Source organism: Lonchura striata, chromosome 1, assembly GCF_046129695.1.
Source record: "Lonchura striata isolate bLonStr1 chromosome 1, bLonStr1.mat, whole genome shotgun sequence".
Taxonomy (NCBI): domain Eukaryota; kingdom Metazoa; phylum Chordata; class Aves; order Passeriformes; family Estrildidae; genus Lonchura; species Lonchura striata.
In genome coordinates this window covers 131,740,933-131,765,551 of record NC_134603.1, presented here as the reverse complement: position 1 = coordinate 131,765,551, position 24,619 = coordinate 131,740,933, and the positions used below count along the sequence as shown (strand labels likewise).

At 39.7% G+C, this 24,619-nt stretch overlaps 1 long non-coding RNA gene across 1 annotated transcript; it reads right to left on the bottom strand.

Annotated features, from left to right (window-relative positions):
* Window positions 1-3,600: 3,600 nt before the first annotated feature.
* On the bottom strand, window positions 3,601-24,573 carry LOC110474684 (uncharacterized). Its single transcript, XR_002466143.3, has 4 exons — window positions 24,522-24,573; window positions 23,042-23,229; window positions 14,802-14,955; window positions 3,601-3,853 (listed from the first exon to the last, which is right to left on the bottom strand). It is a non-coding gene; the product is annotated as an uncharacterized LOC110474684 (long non-coding RNA).
* Between the last annotated feature and the right edge of the window lie 46 nt (window positions 24,574-24,619).

The window sequence follows — 24,619 nt, the reverse complement described above, 5'->3', positions numbered from 1 at the left end:
CAAACTTTTATAATTTAGACCTTGAAGGATTTGCAGATGATGGCAGCCTTAGGAAAAAAAATCTCAAAAACTTCTGCTTAGCTAATGTCTGTGCAATCAGCTCAAGTCAGGTAGTGTTAGACCATACACAAATCCACGAAGAAATTAACAACAACAATTAAACAGCAAGAGCAGTGAATATGAGAAGGGACACTGAACAAGGGACAAGGACCTTTGCAGGTTAAAGATTAAAATGGCAAATGCACATGTCTTGTCATATGATTCTGTCCCTTGTTCCTTACATGGTCTGCCTGGCCTTACCTATTAAGTTTATCAATACGTACTCACAGTACATACTCTAGCTAGCAGTAGAATATATCTAGAAACTGACTTAATAACATGCATCTGTCATAAAACCCATGTTGTGTTCAGTTCTTCAGTTATAGCTTTGCCTTTTTAATAATACTTCCAAAGCAAGTATATGCTTGGCTTTCCCCATGTAATTCCAGAGCTACATTATTTTATTTCATTTTATCCCATCTCCTGCCTTAGGTTTTACGTTCTTCACTGAAACGTACACTACCATAATTCAAACTTGGTCTCCTAAAAGTTCCCTATGCAGTACAGGGGGACCTTCTTCTCTTTCATCTTTCACAATCCAGTCTGCAGCTGCCAGCAGCCCTGCAGGGAAGTTGGATGTCACTGGCTGCGTTGTCAGTGCTGTCTCTTCAAGGGGCTCTGTAAGGTCACCACCATATTTATAAGCACAGAGGAAAAGACTTTTCTTTTTCTGGTATTCATTTTTTCATCTTTGAATTACATCTTTGTCCTTGAAAGAAGGCCTGCTGCAAGAAACATCAAGATGCTCTGCTGATGAATCTTTAAGATTCATTTTACATTCCTGTGAAGATCTTAATTTATTAGAAAAATGGAGCTTATTTTCTTCTTCAGCTAAGATTTCTTTATCACAATGTTTTCTAGTCAGTGACTGAAAAATAGCTCTTGGGGCTGTATAATTTGGGCTTCTGCAAGCCTGCTAGTTCTTGTGTTTTTAAGACAATGCCTTGGTTTGGGAATGAGAAATAAAGTGGTTTTCTTCAGAGACAGATTTTGAATATGCAGGCACATATTTTGAGGAAAATTATCCCCATGGTGGATACCTACAGAAGGAAAAGAATTTTCAGTAAAGATATTAAAGTGAAAATACATCTGGATTAGAAATAAGACATGTTTTACCATTTTTCTTTCTTTCTTTCAAAAAGCATAAATTGATTTTTGAAAAGAAGTCCAAAAGGTTATGGTTGCTTCTGCATGGCTCATCATACTGTTTCATGAAGATGCCTCCTTTTCCAAGTGGGTACTTTGTATCAAACAGAAGAAGCAAAAATGATAGAGATGTGACCAAACAAGGTTGTGTGGCTTATGCTGTACAGGAAACCAGAGCAAATGATTGCTGTGTTCCCTTCTGGCCTTCAGATCTTTTTGTCAGTTTCATAAAAAGTTCCACTTTTCCCTCCCATGATCCTGCCAAACAACATCGCATCACCCTGATTTCAGAATTATTCTGTGTTAGAAATGGTGTGTGTGTGATGATGCCTGGCTTTGGGACTTTTCATCACGTGAAAGAACAGTAGTCAACCCTACAGCTCTTTACAACACAGTGTGCATGGCCACATCTTCCTTTTCCCCTGATCTCCACAGGGAACACACCTGACACAAACCACCACCAAGATCCATGTCCTGCTAAACCAATAGAAAGGGTCTCCATTGGCTTAAGTGGGAGTAGATGGAAGTTTCGTGTGCCCATGTTCCCTCTCCTGGTTCAATACGTGGAGCCACAGAGCTGTAGATTCTGCCTTATCCTATTCATTGTAGCACTCATGCTTGGCTCTCAGCTGTCCTCTCTCCATCCCATTTTTGTTGGAGGACTCCACTGTGATGGGTTGGACATAAACTCTTTTCTTCCTCTGGCACTTGATATTGAATTTAGGCAGCTGAGAAAACCATGTCATATTTGCTGTTGCTCTCTGTCTCAGTGAACTTGCAGTCTAGAGAAGGTAGGGATAGACTGAGAAAGCCATTGCCCTTAAGCCTGTCCTCAGGCTTTCTGCTGTGTTATACAAAAGATGACAATTATCCTCGCTGGCTTTGGAAAAGAAGATAGATAAAATGCAGAGATTATGAAGGGAAGCAGTCATATTACAACAATTCTGGGCAATGAAATAATAGTTGTGGGTGGAGTGAAAGGATGGTATGGTGTCATCCAAATGTGCACTGGTGCCAGTGTGAGTCTTTCCAACCACAGTCAAAAGAACTGTGTGCAGCCCTTTGTTTGCTTTTACACTGTGATATAAAAGGTGAAATCTTCCAAAAACTGAAGTGACCAGGATGCCATTAGTGTTATTTTACACAGGATTTCAGGGGAGATGGCTTCAGGTGTTCATGCACAGGATTTGGACTAAGGTTCTTTATCAAATCTAGTTCGTTTTTTGGTGAAGTAATTGGGGGTGTTGCAGCTTGAATGGAGCAGAGCTCTTTACTGAGGGCTTCACATTTAATCTTTTCTCACTAGGACTTCAGGAACTAACAGAGTGTTAACAAAGGAGTGAGAATCACATTTTTCTGCACATTTTGTTTTTATAATTGTAATATTATAGTGCTGTTTACTCAACCCATATAAACTCAGTGCTCTTGGCAAATACTTACAATGTGTGTGCTCTGAATTTATTCTTTGTAAAGCAGACTTTGCACGCCACAGATGAAAACGCTCCTGCCTTTATTTAAATAGGAAATAAAAGGGATTGCATTACTCTACTTCTTTGCAAGCTGAAAAAAAAAGGCATTGTCCTCTTTCAGAGTTCAGATTTCATTTTCTTCAAATGAAGTTGCAGTGGTTAGATTTACAAAACCTCTATTATTTTTTTTCACAGATCTGAAAATTTCCTATCTTTAAAATGTTTGCAGAGTCAAAAAGGAAACAACAGAAACACAAATCCTCAAGCTGGCATGAAAAATGGCAAGAACAAGATTTGAACACTTCTTAATACCAGTATAGCTATGAGATTAATTAAAAAAAATTTTCCTGAAAATTCTGGACTTTATTCATGAGTTCTAATCAGAGTGTAAAGTAGAGAAGACATTTCTAAAGGTTTTCTTAGGCTGTTTAAAGCTACATCTGAAGGCATAGACATATAATAAGAACATATAGACCAAACTACTATTGTGTTTTACATTTTGGCATTTTTGCAAACTTCTGTAATTATGTCTTTTTAGTACATTAAAACAAACAGCAAGGAAATAGAAAATATTTCTTCCACAGCTGTGTTTACAACCTTAAATGTGTTTTTTTTCCTCAACCAAGCAACCAGTCTGAGATAAGAGGTTTCCCTGCTGTGTAACACAGCATAATCAGATGCATACACAGCACCTACCTGGAGTATTACAACAGACAATAGTAGTGAAAAATTAAAGAAATAGAATGGAAAAGTCAATAGCTTTTTCCTGTGAGACACATTTGACACAGCAATAGACATACTTTTAAAACATATGAATGTACATAAGATGTTGGAGAATTTCTTTGCAATTCTGCTCTGAAAAAAAGAGAATATTCAAACATTCTTGAAGAAATCAAAATTTTAATATAAAAATTCTAAAACAAATACCCATTTTACCACAATGTGAATCATAATATTCCATTTTCTTTACTACTTTGGGGAGCATATTTTACAGAAATGATAGCCTAATTCCTAGTAAATGAAATTAGCTATTTCTAGTAAAATGAAAATATTTTGTCAAAATTGAAAATATCTGTTTTTCAGTTGAAATCAGCAGCACCTTCAGAGATTTCCTGGAGAGTTTTAATCTGCTTGAATATCTGTTGAGAAAAGAAAATGAAATTTTTTTACCGCCATTTCTGTAGAATAAATAAGTTGCAAATTCACTGCAGAAAAGTATCTTTCCCTTTAAATTATCAGTATTGCTTTCTGATTTTCAGCTGTTGCTAGTATGATGTAGCCATAAAGTAATTTTTAAAAAAATTCAGACAATTTTATGTGTTGATGTGATGTAACCACTTTTCGAAAAGTTCAGACATTTTTTTTAAGTAGGATTTTATTTCACCAGAAAGTTTTATGGAAGTTTTGAAAACTTACTTTGAATCATCACTCAGTAATTCTTCCAAATGCTGTAGGAATCAGAAATTCTGGCAAAATTTTTTGGGTCATGTGAAACATACATTTTTCCTGACTCAAATGAAATGTTTTATTTCAACTTCAAGTGTTTCTTCAGTTCTTTTGTTTTGTATACAGGAAATGAAAAAAAAATTGTAATCACAGAATGAAAATGTGCTGTAAAACATCAACATGGACTTTTCAGGCTTCCATACTATTTTGTCTTTTTTTTTTTTTTTTCCCTCAGTATGGACAGCTGAAGATAAAAAACATCAAAAATCTAGTGATGGAATATTTCTGCCTAATCAAATTTACAGTTTTTGTTTAAAAAAAAACACCTTGGCTGAAAAAAAGTGATCAGAACCTACTTTGTTGTTTAAATTGAGCACTGGGAAATGAGTCTGAGAGCAGACAGGCACTTTGAAAAGGAGGGTCATGATGTTGATAAGGGGACTGGAACACCCCCCCATGAAGACAGGCTAAGAAAGTTGGGGCTGTTCAGCCTGGAAATGAGAAGGTTGTGCAGAGAGCTCACAGAAACCTTCCAGCATCTGAAGGGGCCTCACAGGGAAGCCAGAGAGGGACTCTGTCAGGAACTCTAGTGACAAGGAGTAATGGCTCAAACTGAAAGAAGGGACATTTAGTTTAGATATGGGGAAGGAATTCTTTACTGTGAGGGTGGTGAGACACTGGAGCAGGTTGCCCAAAGAAGCTCTGGCTGCCCCATCCATGGAGGTGTTCAAGGCCAGGTCAGAGGCAGCTTTGAGCAACCTGGTCTAGTGAAAGGTGTCCCTGTCCATGGCAGGGGGATTGGAACTAAATGGTCTTTAAGGTACTTCTAACCCAAGCCATTCTATGATTCTATGATTCTATGATTCTATGATTCTGTGATTCTAACAGTTCTTCTCAGCAGCTGAAATTTTACGTGATCTTTGTCTTGTTTGAAGGTTCTGCCCACGAACTTTGGGTATAACCTGGTCAGTAATCTTCATTAACATGGTATTTGCAGCCTGCCTTATTTTAATCGCATAAAATCCAGGTTTCAAATCGAGGCCAGTGCCTTCAGCTTCCATTGCTGACATGAAGAAGGATTGGATGTGTCTCAAGGTGGGATCACTCTCTCCTAGGGGTGATTATGGGACAGCAGTGGGGATGAAACCCTGAACTTCTACCAAGAATATGGTCACACTCAAGTTTTTAGGAAACAAGTGGATGCTAATGTAAGCAAATATAACCTGTCAGGAACACTTTCCAGATCATCTATAATACAGTCTGAATGTTTAGCACTGTATGGGCATATAATCCAGAACAATCACCAAGAACCAGCAAATAAAGGTGGCTTTGTTCTGTGTGCACATATTCCATGAGTTTAATGTTTGACTCTTCAAACTCTTAGTTAAACCTATCCTCTGGCATGAGTGCCACTCCAAGCACTATGGATAGGTAGTCAATCACAAGGACAAGTGTAGTGTGGTCTCAGGAGAATCTGAAGTCAGAATACTCCCAACAGCAATGACACAACCCTTAATAATGAAGGTAATTAAACCTCAGACACCATAGTCTAAGCAAATGTCATGGCAAATTCATTAGCATTAGCAAATCATGTCAAAAGTGTTTTGGAGCCAGGCTATTCCCACTGGTGCCAGGGAAGCTTCATCATGGCCTTCTCCAGTAGCCAAGCCAGGTGAGCACCCAGCTTCTGCAAATTCTCAGCTTATTGTCATGGGTTCTAGTTTAGTCATTGAATAAGGTATGGATGAGAGAAACCAGATGAAAGTTTGTGTCTGTGCTGCAGTAGATGAAGCTGGCTGCTTACTCTTGCAGCATGTTGTTTCATCCTTTACTACATTCTTCACAGCACCTGGCTTTAAATAGGACTTTGAGATACATTTAGAAAGAGTTTTGGTTATGAGAGAGCTTAGCTCTCAAATTCAGTGTCACAAACTTAATATGCAGGCTATTCCTTAAACTTGGAAGATGTGTGTTTAGCTCAGTCAGTTCCCATCCCTGGTGGGCTGGCCTTGTCCAGCATCTCATTACTCATACTGCTGCTCAATCACTTCCTCTACCCAGAAGAAATAGGAAGAGAAAAAGAGCAAGAGATCTCCCAGTGGATATAAAGGCATTGGTGAAGAAAAGAGGAAAAAACAGCAAGCAAAGCAGAGGCAACCACTCACCACCTCCCATGGGCAGACCAATGCCCAGACACGTGCTGAACTTGGCCAACTTGGAAACCTGCTCTGCATCCCTCCTTCTTCTGCTGCCTCAGGTTTTATTGCTGAGCATGATGTTACAGGGTAAAGAAGTGAACAGCTGCAAAACACTGATCCTTCCTCAAAGGATGTGTGAATTTCTCAGCACTTGTAACCATTAAAAAATAGATCTAGGGATAGATTTGTCCTACCTTCGATGCCTAGAGAGTCCTTTCTTTAGGATGCTATTTGAGTCATGGGATGTGAGTTTCCTTAAGGAGGATAACCAGATAACAAGCATTTTGTTTTTCTTTCAAATGAAAAATGACTGTTTACTTACACAAACAATGCAACGAACCTTTCTATTCCCTTTCAGAAGGAACCTGGAGTTATAACTTGTTAAAAACCTCTTTCTGCAACACAAAGCACTGTTCTGCTCACTGAGCTATTTAGAGAGGAAATTAGCACAACTTCTTAAATCTACTGGATTAAAAAGTGATGTGGCTGGCAAACACGGTTTCCCTTTTTAGCTTCTTCAGCGTTTCTGTCATAACAAACATTGTCCCCCAGTTGTGGCACCCTTTCCTCTCACAAATTTTTGTGTGGTTCTGGAACACACTCTGATAGGATTCCCTTTCATTTCTGACACCGTTATGTCATTTTATGGATTTGCACTGACAGCATTTCATTTTGACATCATTATAGCATCTCAACTTTCTACACTGAGCACACCAAGAGGCTTTTGTGATGATGCTATACTAAGAAGAGTTAGAATAAATAGGTTATTAACATGATTACAAATAACCTTGCTAAAGATTAATTATTATGCTTAAGCATGAAAATGTTTTCTTGCTTAAATTTTCAGATGCTGCAAAATTTCATATTTTCTCTTTTACAACTGTTCAAGAGATTCAAGTTATAGGTAAAGCTACCTTGCAACTGAAGAATGCATAGCCTGGTGAGTTCACCAGGCTGTTATAGCTGTTACAGCTAGCAAAAATGGACACTGCTCTCCCCAGGAGTCAGGAGCCATTCATCATCTTTGGCTCCATGGAAGTCAGGTGCCTGAGCTGGGCAGCAAGGTGCCCAAGTGTCTCAATTCCCACCACAGACAGCAGGAGGAACCAGAGGGGGTTTGACCTGTCAGTGTTAGACCAGCTTCTTAAGGTGTGATAGGATTTTGCTGGGACCATGGTGGTACCAGATGCAGAGGGAGCTTGGAGAAGTGAAAGGTGTCTCTGCCTATGGCAGGGCAGTTGGAACTAGGTAATCTTTAAGATTCCTTCCAACCTAAACCATTCTATGATTCTGTGAATTAGCATCTCTGCTTTAATTAAAAAAAAAAAAAAATTAAACTTAGGAGAGTCTAGTTCTATCCAAAGGGGTGAAAGAAAAAGGAAACTGCAGAAAAATACCATGACAGAAAACAAACAAAAAAGGAAGAACCCCTAATCTCCAACACATCTCTTCTTATGCCTCAGTGCTGTGTCTTAGGGATTCATGGCTGCACAAGCTAGGGTGTGCAAAGGAATCCCAAGGGACAAGCCTAAGACAGATGCCTTTCTGAGCCCTCTGTGAGTAGAGGGAATCCATGGTGGCAGATGTGCTCTTCAAGTGACATTCATGTAGGCCAGAAGTGCTGCCACCCCAGGATCTGGCATCTCCCTGGGTGCCATGGCTGGTGTCTCTTCCTGGTTCCATGAGTCGAGAAACATCTCTCATCCAGGTAGCTGAGCTCGAAAGATGAAGATTAAGATGCAGGCTGAAATGCAGATTAAGCTTTGTATGGGAGCCCGAGACAAAAGGAGTGCAAACCTTTGGGATAACAAAGGCCATGAAGAGTCATGGTGAATGGACACTGAGAGACACTTCAGGAGCCGGGAACAGCTGACCTTTTGGATAACAGAGGACATGAAGACAGGTGAAGGCTCCTTTGTTGAGGGTCCTCCTCCAACACTCCTCTGGCTCTGGCAGTTTACTGTGCTGTGAATAAATGGAACTAGACATGTGAGACTGCCCTGGGAAAACTAGAGCCAAACTGCTGACTGTGTGAGTGCAGTGTGGAGCGAATCAAGCCGGGCTTCCGTCGGCACACTGGAGCTGCCTTCTCTGAAGGACCTTTGGACCCAGCAGTCCCAGCAGTCCCAGTCTCTGGTCTCGGGAATGTGACTGGTGGAGGGTCTCAGAATGGATGTTTAGACTGGGTAGTTTCCTTAACACCTGAACCCTGCTGCAAAGCCTCCACCTGCACCTGAGTGTTCCCAGACTTGGATTTGCTCCAAGCAAAAAAAGATATACAAACTCATGCACAATTACATTGAAAGTTATAGAATATTTAAATAGCAGCAGAACCAAATACAGCAAAACTTAATTTATCAATATGTATCATATTCAGAAAGTCTTCATTCATGTCCCTTCTGGAAGTGTGTTCTAACATAGGCTCTGATTACATAATAAACTACTATTTTTTAAAATAATAAATTAACATTTGTGTTGGCGAGGATATCCAAGACATACTTAGGAAGTGAGATAGATCAGTATTTTTACTGTAATTTTAAAATTAGTGATCTTCTTCACCAGTGCATTTGGTACAACAAGTAGAGTCAGTCACGTCTTTATGGTCTTTTGCAGGAGTGGGAATTTTCTAGTTTCTGTAGTATATAAATGCCTGAACAGCCTTGTTAATGTTTTTCCTAAGGTGAAATGAGACAGTGAGTAGCATTACCTCCACTGTTTTAGATGGAAATATGAGACAGAGGACACTTACTGCAGTCCAGATTAAAGTCAGCAATTTGGACTCCCACATCCATCTCGCCACTGTCTCTACCTCTGTGAGGATATCCTCAGGCAGATAGAAAAACAGAGATCTATTTCCCTCTCCTTTGCATTTTATCATTTACATTTTTCTTCTCCTTTACACTGTCACACTGCAATGACATAGTTGGTTACATGGAAAAAAATGTGCACCTGAATGAAGAAAAATTTATGGTCTGCTTTTAGTCAGCTAAGTCCTCAGATAAATGTTCCAGCAAAACCTGGCTGCATGGGATAGGGAACAGGACTGGGAGGAATAAGATGAGGAAGTAGTGAGCTGGGACTACAACTGTGCTGCATATTTTTTACTTGATATTTATGGATCAGCTGATGTAGATCAAAAAAATTACCAGGAGGCAGTTCTAAATGATCTTATTCGAATGAGAAATCCCAGGTAAATGTGAAAGTCTGGAGGCACAGAACTGGGAGCTCAGCGGCCTGACACTGCTCCCACTTGGGTAGTACAAAGTTTCCTCCATGTGCTTTGGAAAGCTAGCAGCCATAGCATGTATGTCATGAATGTGGAGTGGTGTGTAGGGAATGGGTATGTCACCTGTAGCCTGATCCATGAATTATTAAATTGATGTTTTGTCACAACTTTTTTTTTTTTTTTTTTTTTTCCTTGCAAGAGACTGCTTTGGAATATAAGTAAAGACTAGTTCTGAACCATGGATAGCTCTAATTGCAGGTGAATTTATCTGTAAGTCAGCAAGTGAGGCTGCTGTGATCCTTAAACATGCTCTGTCACTGTACAGCCCAAAGGACACTGCTGTAGTACCTATAGACTTCTGGCTGTTCATCCAAGCACAAGAGTTTGTGTGGTCTAGATAGTCCAAGGGGTCCTCATTTACAGGACCTCTGTATGTATACCATCACCTCATATCCAAGCTCAGAAACAGCCACAGTTCCCATCCATAATTTTGGGTGACCCACAGAATCACAGAATTAACTAGGGTGGAAAAGACCTTTAAGATCACCGGGTCCAATCTATGACCAACACCATCTCATCAACTAAAACATGGCAGAGTGCCTCGTCCACTCTTTTTATAAACACGTCCAGGGATAGTGACTCCACTACCTCCCTTGGCAGATGATTCCAGTGCCCAATAACTTTTTCAGTGAAGACTTTTTTTCCTAAACTTCCCCTGGTGCAGCTTAAGACTGTCTTCTTGTTCTGTCAGTGGCTACGTGGGAGAAGAGACCGACCCCCAGCTGACTGAAACCACCTTTCAGGGAGTTGTAGAGAGTGAGAAGGTCACTCTGAGCCTCCTTTTTTCCATCTCCCTCAGCTGTTCTTCACAGGGCTGGTGTTCCAAGCCCCTCACCAGCCTGTTGCCTTCCTCTGGACACACTCAAGCGTCTCAAAGGCCAGGTCCCTTTCTGCCCGGCCACTGTCCAGTCATTCTGTCCACCATTGGAATTATTCAAGGTCAAGCTGGATGGGGCTTTGAGCAACCTGATTTAGTGAAAGATGTCCCTGCCAGTGGAAGTTGGATATGATCTTTAAAGGACCCTCTCAACCCAAACCAGCCACCTACCTGTGCAGAAGTCTCCCACTCCAGGAAGAGCTTTAGATGTTTCCATGATCAAGCAAGAGGATGAGCCACACTAAAGGAGAAACAGAGTTTCTCTTGTGCCATCTCAGGTTATTCCTGAGCTAGTGAAGCCTGAGTAGAGAGTTATGAAATGAAGCTTGTCCTTTAAAATGCAAGCCTATGCCTTTCAGCTGCCTCACCCCAAGACAGATGTGCTGCGCCAGCCTGCAGAAAACCTGATTCATGGCTTCATCCATAGCCCATTGCCAAAAAGCAAAAGATTTCCGTTGACCTCACTCAGTTTCACACTGGCCCCTGGGACTCAAAACACACTGCAAAATGCCAGTTCTCTGCTGAATCTGTCAAGGGTCTCCTGTGTTATTAGAGCCAGCAGAGCCTCACTGGTTGCTGCCAGCAGGGAATTTGGCCCTCCATGCCATTTCCAGCACGGATGTTGCAAGATGGTGGTTAAATGATTTCTCTTGAGTTTTTACTGATAAAAAATATGTCAGACTTTTTGGAAAACCCTAGCTCTTGTACTACTGCCAAGTGTTTCTTTCTCTATTGCTACCAAGTTTTGACTTCAAATGGAACTTTCTAATTACATCACAAATATTATATCATGAAAATTTGGAACCTGTTAACATGGTCCAGAATAAAATAGCTGAAAAATAACAGACTACAGCCTCTTTTCATTACACTCTGAAGGTCTAAAAAGTTTTGAAGTATAAATTCTCAACTTTATCTGAGTATTGAAGAACATATGACCTCACAGTAGAATGAGCTGGTTGCCTAAAGGAGCTGGGTAATCCATGAGACATTATTTCTATCTTCTACTGTTGGCATCTTTTGTAATAGTTTATTAACAATGATTTGTGTCCTATTGAGTAAGCTGTGTTTGTATAACACCATTGGCACTACACTAGCTGAAGCCAAGGGTATTCTGGCTAGTTAGTCACAGCTATCAAATGCTTGGAAATTAATTTTCACTCTTTTCTAGCTAAGTGTTTTTAACAAATATTTTGCTGCAGGGTAGAGAAAATCCTAAATGCTCAACAGTATTGTTTGCAGGACCAGACAGGCATTTGCAGCCAGATGAATATGTTTGATGTGCTTTTGCGATGGAAACACAATGACATCTACTGGCCGATGAAGACGGCTGTCAGAGTGTCTGCTGGAGAAAAACAGCCCAGAGTCGACTCCACAAGGAAAGGGGATGACATTCTTCTGAGAGGCAAGATGACAAATCAGAACAACACTCATAGATATCTCAAGAAATACAACAGAGGTTGAAAAACAGAAAATATAAGGTGTTTCATTTATATACCACTTGTTTATTGAAAAACAAATAAACACAAATCCTCTGGTGGTGCAAATTTTTTTCTGTTGTCCTCAGTAGTGGCTGCCAGAGTTTAAAAAGTTAAAGCAACTTACACTGGGTGTAGCCAGCTAAAACTCACAAACAAGTTCCAGAATGCACAAGTGCCTCCTCTCCTCTTAAAAAAGGGATACGTGTAACTGGGACTTTCTGATACCCTGAAATGACACAGTTCTGCACAGCACTGATATTAGTGCATTTTTTCTCTTAACGTGATGCAATCTCTGTAAGTCTGGTGCAGAAGACTATACCTAATCAACCCCAAAGGCATGGTGCTCCAGCAGTATGGTATTTCTCTTGCAAATAGTGCTATTAAAATGAATAAAGGAGGTAATCAAAACTTGTCTGTTTCTGAAACTGTGAATGCTAACAATAGTAATGAGAATGGATTTTCTACCAGCTCACACTTCTTATGTTCAAAATGTGTATAATTTTGAAATCCCTTGTCTTCCATCAACTCTGCTCCTATAATTTTTAGTTGTGTTGCCTCAACAAGATGATGCAGTTCAGCAGAACCAGCACCTTTGGAAATCATCATGCTTGCTTTCTAAAATGGATAGGCTGTGCAATTTACTCAGTAAGTGGCACTGGGTTGGGAATGTTATACAGCCAGTATATCAATGCAGCATCCAGAAGAGGAACTGTGTGGAAGAGAAGGCTTTGGCTTCCATTCATGGAAGAAAATCAATCCAGAACCAAGGAATACAGCACAGACTAGATCCTGTCCATGGTTGTACAGGCTTTTAGGTGGTGACAAGAAAACTAAGGCCGTCCAAAATTAATGAATATTGTGCATGGAAGTAAGGGCAGCAAATATGAACAATGCATTAAATGCAGTCACTGCAATCCATGTAGACTTTAGTACTGTTTCATGTTGGGTTTAGCAGGAGTCAAGAATGTGCTTGAACTGGAGCAGCATCTTGTATTATGTGAGCGCTCCAAAGCTCTGTACAATTTTGCATGCCACTCCCTCACTTAGATTTCATCCCTTACAGAGGAGATGAAGGAATGTGAACAAAGGGATTTGGCCCTCATGTCACAACCCTACTGCTCAACAATGGGCCTTTCACAGTACTGTTGCAAGGAAGAAAAGACAAGGGAGAAGGAAGATGGCATAACACAAACATGTACAAATTGGTTCAGTCTGTGATTATAAAGGTCTAAAAGGGTCCTCCTCATAGCAATAAAAGAGAAATTTGTGATAAAAGTGGTCTGAGCATCAAAATATTGCAGGAAGTTCTTACCAGACCATATGCAGCATATGATTCCTTCTGTACATTGCATAGCAATGGGACAGCTGTGGGCTGGATTTCCCTCCTCAAATAATTTCAGAGCGTTAGAATTGGCATTTGATTCCTGACTGGCAGCATTCAGGATGCAGGACAAAACAGGAATGTGCATATCTGTGAAGCTGCTTGTTTGCATATGTCATCCTGGGTTTTGGTTCTGAAAGGCTACATTCTAAACATAGTGACACCTAACAATGACTAAGAAATAAATCAGATGCAGATTTCTGGGCTGCTGTCCTATGTCACCACATCATCCATGACTTTTGCAAGTGGTCATGTATATTAGTGGTTTTCACACTGCAGTAACTGGGATGCAGCCTGAAAACAGTCATTGTGATACTCATGTCCCTGTTCAGTGCTGATATAAATCCTATGTCTTTTATGCTGGCAGGTGGGTGCACCATGTGTCCATGGGTGTATTCCACAATAATTCTGTGGAGTCCCCCTAGTTATTGTCTTCCCATATTTTACTTTAATTTATATTTCCTATAAACTTACATACATAGAAATATTAAAAAAATATTTGTTTAGATAATAAAGGGTGAGCTTTGCTTTTTTTTCTTCTTTCCAAACCCCAGAAATCTGCTGACTGTCTTGACCAGCCAAGAAGATGTTCACTGGTAAACTTCACTCCCCGTTCAAGAAGCATTGCACTGCCTGGGTTATTTGCTTAAAGAGATACTGTGATGTCAAACTGAAACCTAAAAATAGCAACTTTAAACACAATTCTTTTAACAAACCAAAGACTCATGGAGACATTTATATGTTTATAATTTGCAGTGGATACAGGGGATTTTCTTGAATCCTTATTACAAATAAACATCTTCCACTCAGCCAATCATCCCAGACAATGCAACCTTTATGCTCTCGCATGTGAGTTAGGGAGTAAAAATGATGAGAAATTCATTACTTAACTTGAAATGAATCAACTAATTTTGTTTAATTAGGAAGAGTGAGAAAATACAGAGGGGCAGCTAAATACTAAAAAAATATTTATGGAATCTCATAAAGTAAAGGTGGGAGGGTTAAGCACTCTGGTTAAAAACACAGTTGGAAGAACATTTGTCCTCAGGTGTGCTAGATCACTGCTATTTCCAGTCAAAGTAAGGAGGAGCCTTTTACATAATTTTCTTAATTCCTGTCTTCAATACAGAGATCTGTTTGCATATGTGGATGCATAAATATGTACCTTCTCCATATACATATGTAGAGATGAACCAGAGAACTTTGCATGCACAGAACTGCAGTCTCTGTCTGCAGGATACACTTCAGGAGTGAATGGCATTATTCATTTTGTGTGCTCACTTTGAGACATCCTGGAAGATCCTGCTTTTTGTGAGTACAGAGCCTATACCACTCTTAGAACACTTAATCCAGACTCTAGACATGAAGAACACTGTTTCCAGCCTTATAGACTTATAGCCTCATCTCAAAACAAAGCTTACCTAGGGCATGCAAAACTGTACACAGGAACACCCTGGGTGAGGGGTGAAGCCAAGAGAGGCAGGTGAGGATGCTGATGTTGAAGCTACTCTCATCTTGCCTTGATCCCTTGTTGGTCCTGGGTAAATATCTTCATTTTCTTCAGCAAGGACACACCTAGTGAGGAAGGGACAATTACTAGACAGTGAATAAACCAACTGTGGAATGGCTAAACAATATAACAATGCTAATAATTCTTATCAGTTTTTAGTGCTCATCTCTTTTAAAATACATTTTTCTCATCCTGTGGCAACACTCAGCTGCCTTTCTCTAGTCCCATAGTGTGGCACAAAGCTGAGATTTGGCTTACCACCATCTGGAAATGAGATGGATAGAATAAAAAACGTCAACTTTGCTAAATGACCAAATACAAAGAATTGTCTTTGACCACTTCCCATCCTTCTCCACCCTGAAAAGACCAACCAGAAAATGGAACAGGATGTGTATAAAATATCCTTAAGCTTGTAAGCATCTCCTGGTAGTTGGTGTTCATATGACTTTTGAATGTTTCAGCATATCTTTAGTTCTCTTTGATTCTTCTGAGGTTATATGGGTGGTTGCTGGCAGAATTACACAAATACAGTCTTCACAGCTCAGCAATCCTTGGATGCAGATTTGGAGCTCAATGTGGGTGGCATAGGAGTAAATGCCAATAAGAAGGCTAGGACAGTGTTGTTACTTTCAGAAACTAAATGACTCAGTACAGAGCCTTTGCAAGCAGCAATTAAAGAACCAGAAGAATGTTTTGTAACTATTAAAGAGTAAGAGGGGAAACCTCATTTTTTTGTAATGATGTTTTATTTTCACTCTTTAATGAATGTTTTAATCATGCCTTAAGATATATATTTGTTACTGAATGTCAACTAGAGACAATCAGTATCTTTCAAGTCTTTTGCTGCCAGGGCATTTCCACCTTTGCTGTGGGAGCACCTTTCAGTTCATTTTAGGGTTAAGGCTTCAGATCTCAGTAGCTGCACGTTTCAGTTGTTGAGAGAGCCTCGACAGGATGTATAGAAAGCATTTACTAAAATTCTCATAGACTTTAGATTGATTTGTATGGGTGATTTATCTGAGGATGATGACAATGATGTCCAAAAAGTTTTAAATAAAAACTGACACACTGATAGAGTACGAAATAATACAAAATTGACCAAACCTCAGAGACAATATCAACTACTGGCTGAAGTGCTGAATTGAGACACAGAAAAGCCTTAAGTCATGCCATCTCTGACATTGTCTTACTGAAGGCTAGGTTGGCATGATGACTCAGTTTCTCAAGTTTCCCATTTGTTGAATGGAGATGTGGTACTCTCAGACAATCTCAGTGTACCTGGAGGCACATTTTGAGAGCAAGTGTAGAAAGCAATTGGTGAGTGTCAAATACAGACACACAGGACACAGTTTATATTGTGGAAAGTACTGGGAAGAGTTACCAGAAAGAAAAAAAAGGCACCATATTAAAAGCCTTAGGAATCTGATTACAAAGTAAGCCAGGAAAAATGGTTTTTTTATGTTATTTCAGAAAGTTACAGTAACAAAAGTTTGTATGCAGTTGTGTGTGTGTGTGTATTCGTGTCCATGGACATATGTATGTGAGTTTGGAGGGGCATGTGGGTGCAAGTATATGTACATATATTTATATAAAAACAGATACATGCACATATAGCGTGTACTACTTGTGTGGCATATCTATTCCTTTGCTTGTACAGCAGCACATATATCAAGCAGACAATACTTGAGAAGGAATTGAAAGTATTTACTGACAGCAAGAGAAATGATTCATGTTCTAGTATCAGAAAAGTAATTTTTTATTTTGTTTTACTTTTTCTAAACCATCACTAGTGTTAAATATTTCTCAACTGGCTATTTACCAAATTTCAATAGTAAGCTTAGGATCAGTCTGCAATATACACATATTTCATGGGTCAGATTTCTCTGACTCGTTTACAAAATAAAAAGATTTAAAAAATCAAGACTCAAAAATTGCTTAGCAGTTCCATAAGGAGGGAGGAATTACTCCAAATTTATACTGTGAAATGTTTTAATTATTGCCATGACTAAGTTTTCAAGACCAGCATCATATCCCAGTGGATTTCCAAGCATATAAAATGCAGTTCTCCTGGGAAGGTTGAAAAGAAGGGGTATTATCTGAAGACCTGTTAGACCAACTGACTTCAGACCTGCATGGATAATGATGCCTCTGGCTCTGGTGAGGTGTAACAATTTTCAAAACATGTTGGAGATGCCTGTGGATTTCAGAGCACTTTGAAATCCAGCTCTTAAATGAGAAGTTTTGCTCCCAGGGCATAACTTTGAAGGCAGAGTGCAAGAAGACAGTAAATGAGTCCCAGCAAAGCCCTCTGGAAGCTGTGAAGAGTACAATTTTGATATATGAAGCTGAACAACAGAAGGGGTACAATTCATGTCCTTTTGAAGAATTTCTGAAGTGCTGATCTCTTGAAGTATATCTTTTGATATCACAGCCTGATATTTTAAATAGACACTGTACCCTAGACCTGGATGGGATTCTCCAATTTTTCAAGATGACACAGCAATCATATGAATTTTAGAGCTCATAGAAAAATTATCTGTCCTACAGAATATTGTTTCCACCATAAGTTCCAGAAGTACATCCCTGCACCATTAAACATTTTCTTTCAAGATTCGTTGTCAAGGATTTTTAAATGTACATTATTTTTATACCCTACTAATGAATATAAAAAATTTATAACTTCTATGTGGTGGGAAAATAAAATTGGAGAATAAACAATGCTAGGACACTTTGTAATTGTTATATCCCATCAGTGAAAAGTCTCCAACTTTTTTCTTCAAGAGATTGTGACCATTCTACTGTCTGCACTGTCATCCTACTGCCATCACTATCTACATGAGACTGAAAGAGTTGAAATTTTTTTCCTTACATTTTGGTCTGTACTTTTGATAGGACCTGGAGCCACTACTGCTTCACAGCATAAAATAACAAGTTATCTTTTGACATCTCAGTTTAAAACCAAATCTCAAAGAAGTAAAAAACCAAATGCCACTTCCACAAAGCAGCAAGAAGTTTGTGATCACTAACTTACTTGTTTTTCAGTCTAAAAATTATTCCTGTGGCACCTTGCAAATAACTTTTGTTTTGGTTTAAGAGAAGTGAAAAGCCATAATTCACAAAGCAACAGCAATAAACTCACCATTAAAAACCGTATCTCACAGAGGTGATAATTTCAATACTAAGAAATGCTACATGTCTTTTGATCACCACTGATCCTGCCTTCAGGTGGTTTGGGGAGGGGGTGGAGGGAGGAACTGATTAACAGTGATAGTGATGTTGGATAAAAAGGGTTTAAGGGACCTTGTGTATTTATTTAAATACTTTTAAATTTTTTTTTTTTAATGTGGTATCCTATAGTTCTATCCTGAATCCCAACCATTAACACAAGATGTTATATCAAGAAACCACATAGGAAAATCCTGACTATCCAGAAATGTAATTACAAATATTACCAGATCCAGTGAATAATAAACCTTGGATAAGTAGCCATCCAGATACACCTCCAGTTTGCAGTGTGGTGCTGAGTTTCAGGGCAGGGAACACAACAAAAGAGCACAAACAGTTTCACAGCTACACAGTTTCATGTTGGATTTGTTTTCCTGATTGATTACAACATCAGAAACTGCATAGAGACAAGAGATGCCTATCCAAGGCTGCAAATCAAAGGTGATGCCAAGTGTTTTAACGTGAGGCTAGTTAAGTATCCCAGAAATTGGTCTGCAAAATAAATTGTCCTGGACAGACTGGATGCATTCAGAAGGCTTTTAAAGAACTAGAGACCTGAGATGGAACATGTGCTTTGCTGATAGCATATTGTTTATGCCAAAATAATGAATGATGTTGGATTATGCATGCTTCATTTTAAACAGCAGACAATGATCTGGATTTGTGAAACAATAACAATGTTATAGCAAAGCCTTGAACCTGAAAATATATAACGACTGAGCATAGTAAAAGGAGAAATCACTCCCTAAGGCTGTCAAAATTTATGTTTGGCTTCGAATTTTTTGGGTTTGCCCTGCTTTCTGCTCTGAAGTGTGCAGCACTGCCTAGACACTTGTAGCTGCACCTCCCATGCTCAGTGCAGTCAATGGCTTTGTTTCTCTCCCAGTGGGAAGGTACGGGCTCCCAGACCAGTAAAAGCCACAGGGCTCATGCTTTATTTCTGACAGGTTGTCTGCTATCTATATATCTTAAAAAAGCAAGAAGAGATTTCCAATTGATCTGTGGTTACTTGATGATGGGAGGGAGGGGGGGAGAAAGAGAAAGCAGTCCTCTTCCTAGTCCTCTTCGGCTCAGTACCAATGCCAAAACTGAAGCAGCCACACAGAGAGCAGAGGAAACTTAAAAAAAATTTAATTAGGGAAGAAAGCAAACAAAATAATACTATGGTCTGTTTACTTAAAGCTGCAATACTGCCAGAGAAACCTCACAGCTTGCATGTGTAAGCTATGGTTTTCATATAAAATATATTTAATGAAAACAGGAGACAGGACAACAAGCTTTCTTCTAACTTCATTTAAACATGTTTACGTTGCACTTTAAATTCCTCTTGGGTTAATGTGAAGCTGGGCTAAAAGTTTGGAAGTAATGTAGCCTAGCTAGCTTTATTCCCTGAGTTAAGGCTTCAGGGCCTGACAGCATATCATCTGCAGCTCCCACGACCCGTGGACGCCACTGTTCAGAAGGGACTCGCTTTTGCTCCCCTCCTGATGCCTTGAGGCTGGGCTATGCTTTTGCAGTCACACATACATTGTCTTTTCTGCAGATTTTAGAATATTAATTTTTAAAATTTGATATTTTACTCACTTGTTCTGTTTTTCCCCTCTGTTAAAAGCATCAACATAAAAAAATATGTGCTCTTTTTGTGTGGAATTTTAATGGATTTGTGGAAGCATCTTTGCATGGCCTTAAGTTTTACAATGACTTACTAAATAGAATAGAAAAACAAAGCCTTACCTGTGAAGGGTGCACATTTCATATTATATTTGAAATAACAAAATGTGTGCTTTCAAATTGCATTTATTTCAGCATCAACATTCTGCTCTTAATTCATTTACTATGTGATTTAAAAGCAGAATATTGCATCTTTTACAGAATTTGAATGCATTTAAACAGAACAGCACATGTGGCAGATTAACCAAGTGAACTCGTACTGTATTTACCAAAAAGATTGTTCACAAGAGAAGAAGACACACAGCAATTCCAAATAAATGGCATTTTCAAATTCTGTTTGAATTTTCAAAAGTAGAAGAAATGTTTTGTAATATAGGCAATCTTTTGGATGCTTTCTTTGAATGTTGAAAATGACAATAGCTTAAGGGTGAAAAAGATTTCCAGTTCACAGTCTGACTTGGCACTATCTATAAAAGACGGTGTAGGGTTTACCCCCTAAAACCATTTTGCCTGCCATTACATTGAGTTTTGATGCTCTTTAATCATTCTACCCAAAATTTTAATTTTGAATCAGTTCACTGAGTAGAACTCTTTAAAAAATTTCCACTGAATACTAGATGTTTCTGAAATGAGATTAAAGAAAATCCTCACAAGGTTAATTGCAATCTTCTCTTTTTCTTTCACAACACTTCCCTGAGACATGCTGCTGCATGTGTGCTTTGAAATCCAGTGCTAGACTAGGGAGAGGAGATGAAGGTGGGGAGATGGTGAGCAGGAGGGTCCACGTGCAAGCCTGGCACTCCTCTGGGCTGATGTTGCCTACACTTGGCTTGATGCAAAGCTCTCCTCTCACATATTCAAGCAGAAACTTGATAGAGTTTGGTAGCTAAATACTTTGAATATTTTAACACGCTTGGCATCTTTCGTGTCTGCAGGAGGCAAGCAGAGCTTCCTCAGGAACTGTCAAAAATTTGTTTTGGATGATATGGATCATGTGCTTCAGATGAAAGCACAAGAAACCCTGCAATGAATGAGCAGCTCAAGCATAAGCTGAACCAAAGCAGAACTTCCTTTTAATGTCCAAAAGCTACCAGCCAAGCATGTAAATGACTGTAGTCCAAAACCAGCTGACTGCCTCTCCCTTCCAAAATCATCATATGCTGTATTTATTTCATCAGAAATGTGTTGTATTTGTTTTCATCCTACTATCAGATGCATGCATGAGTACCTGAAGCCATCCTGATGAGCTGCACCAAATTACATTTATTATGGCATCTTTTTTCCTCACTGAAATGGAGCTTTTGGAAGAAAATAATCTGTCCTGCTCTCACTACCATGTTCTGCTGAGCAGTCTGGAGCATACGAAGGCTGTGTGAAGAATGCTGGACCAGACATGGACAGGCAGCTGCCTCTGCAGCCAGCAGCAAACATGACTGGCACCTTCATCAGCTGTATTTCCCCAAGCCCTGAGGAAAGAGCTGGTCCATTTTCAGCAGCATCCACATATAGTAGGTTGCATGTCCAACTTTTGGGTAGGTTTTGAAGCAGACAGTCCCATCCTAGGGCTGATTTTGCTTCTGTTGAATCAAGGACAAAACTGTACTCCACTTTGACAGAGGCAGAAGCAGCCTCAGAATCTCTAAGTACCCATGGCTTTTTCTAAGTAATTTATGAAAGTATTAATTTTCTGTTCATATTTCCTACAGAGCAGGGGTAATTCAGTATCTTTTTAGTTTATGAGGCATATTGGAAGATGCCACAGAATGTTTAATAGACAACTTGTGCTGTCATAACAGATCTTTGACTTGGTTTTTGAACTTGCCTTGGTCTGGAATAGCATGCAAAAAGGAACTGTATTAAATATATTCAAATACTTAGAGAGTTTGTTAAAAACATCATAATTCTGAAGTGAGAGATGCAATTTTATTGTGATCTGCACAATGCAAAAAAAGGAAACATGGAACAGGGCTATACTTTTTTTATTTTAATAGCAGGAAATTAGTCTGTACTTTAACATTTATCCACAATTTAGAGGAAAAAAATGCATATTATTCTGTGGGGTATATTTTAAATATGACAATATGATTTAGCTTCATCAGGACTACCACCAGTTCTGGAAAGAAATACCACATCATTGCATTCTATATTTAATCATTTATTTTGATTCACAAAAAGAACTTCTCTCAGGATGCTCTTGATAATTTAAAAAATTACAGCAATTATACCAGCTCAATAAATACTTCAGCTTCATCTTCTTTAGTCAACATATTACTGATAAAAAGAAAAAATAAACATGGAAGTGTTTCTCCAGTCTTTCTAAATTTGGAATTAGGACTGTTGCAAACAACATGGCCACTCTGGCAGATTCACAGGGTCAAAAACTCAGAAGGATGGCTAAGAAACCACTTTGCATCCATGCTTTACCACAGATTTCTTGCATATCCTTGGGAAAAGGCTGAGATGCTACTCACACAGTCACTAGCCATGCAAATAGAGATTCAATATATTGGCTAAGCCACTCCACATGCCTTTGTGCTGACCTATTGCAGGGTTGACACTATCCCCCCAGATCCAAAGGCACTATGATGGAGTATGGCACAAAGACACTTTGGTAACTTTGTAGGATCCACATCAATTCTAGCACAACAAACACTGACCCAGTGCTCTAAAGCCCAGTCAGATACAGAATAATCCATTATGTGTTGTCTAAATCACATGTACCACAGTACATGTACATTCACAGTACATCCTTCTATTGGCACTTGAAAGGAAGTAGTGATTAATTGCCTCCACCTATCCAAAAAGGAGTGGGATGAACACTCTCCTGAGGTGCCTCTTTCTTTGATGCAAGCTAAGAAGTGCTCACAGGCTGAGGAGCACCAGGAGCAGCAGGACAGATGCCACAGTGCCCTGCACAGAAGCAGCGCTGCCTGGAAGCAGAGGCAGGCACCAACAAGAGGCAAGCAAAGGAGTTGCGCTCATGTGTTAACTAAAATTGTATCTGGATTCAAAGTATTTTGAGTACTGATGACTGAGAAGTCATTATATAGAAACAATACCTCTGATATTGTATCATATGAGTTCTGATGGTGAGTCCTTTTGCGCCTGTACACAAAGAATATGGCACTCAATTGCCTTTGCTGCCTCTCCACATTGCCTGATAGTGCAGAGACCTTTGAGGACTTAGGCATATAAAAATTGTTAATAGACAAAGACTGACAACTTGGACTGTTATCAGCAGCTTAATGAACTTACAGCTCTATCTTCTGCTCCATGGGGAATTCACTGGTAAATCCTCACTCCTCTTGCAGCACCTAGGGAGGATGCAAGGATGAGACTCAAGAGCTGCAGCTGAAGCAGCCTGGAGGTACAGAGTTGCTGCAGGAATCTTCCTGGGCAGGAACCACCTGCCCCACAGGGTGGGCAAAAATAGCTTTTGGTCTCTGTGGACAGAAAAACAAGATGTAATAAATGTTGTAAGTCACAGATCTGCCTGAGTTGGTATTTGAGCCTGGTGAGTATCTGAGAGGCAAAATGAGTGCCCAGGAGAGGGCTTAAGCAGGCCATGGAAGAGGAGGACTCCTAAAACCCACACAGGGTGGATGTAGCAAGGAGAAAACTCTCAATGTGCAACATGAGTAAGGTGGTCAAGATATAATAAAATATTTAAATAAATTCTCTAAATGAATGTACCCTGCGATGATTCAGAGGAATTGCATCACTGCAAGTAAGTGATACAGCAAATCAGTTTTCTAACCGCAATCCTTTTAAACTGTGAACATATGGAAGAACATATGGTAGACAAAATGCTTTAGGTCCAGAAATCCTCCCTCAAAGAAATGTCTGCAGAAAATACAGTTTGAAAATATACCAAGACCAATCCATTTGAGGATCAGGCCACTTCTGCCAGGGCCCAACTGCTTATTCTGACAGCATCACTGGCATGAAAAGGACAGCAGACTGTCATTGAGAATAATGAACCTATAAGCATTTGCTTTTATTTCAGTAACTTTGTGTTACTAGGAACTTCAGTATTCCGTCAGTGAAGTGCTTAGGACAATAAATAAACATGAAGAAATAGTAGTCAGTAAAAACTTTGCTCTTTTTTGCTCTCATATAATGACTTGGGCTTTCAATGAGGCAGTAGAGTTTTGTAATTTCCTAGTATTTTAGTAAAGCCTAATGCTTCCCGGCCCTATGGAAATGTTTCTTTTTTATTTTGAATCAAGAGTAATTTCACTGGCTGGAAGGAGCTTAACACTCACCCACACTGAGGCAGGACTTTTGCTACTGCTGCCACCACTGCCTGACTCTGTTTTTTCCATGGTATCTATGAGTGTTGACATTTGGAGGTTTTTCCACATGGGTGAGTTGGATGTGATGTTAAGCTGCTGGAGAGCTGGGGAGTTTGAGCTGTAAGTGGGAGGGTAGGAGAAAGCAGGAGCTCGGTAGTGACAGCGTGGTGGCACAAAGTCCTGCGGGGGCAGTAAGGCCTCTTGCTATGACTCCTCTTGTCTCACAGGGAGAATGCAAGTAAACAAAATTTAAGCATATGACGCTTGGGCTTAGTGGCCTAATTAATTTTGTACCATTCTACTCTGGTATAAAGTGCCCATTTCATCCTTCTGGTGGTGAACCTAGAGCCAAAAATGAGCTGTTTTCTTTATCTATGTGTATATCGCAATCTCTGCCACCCGCATGTCTTTGTGAAACCACATCCTCCACGCACTCTTACCGGCACTGGTACCCCATTGCTGGGCTCGGCGGCGCGCAGCTCCCGGCCCGCGGCAGCGCCGCCCCTCACGGGCCGCGGGCCCGGCGCGGAGGAGGCGC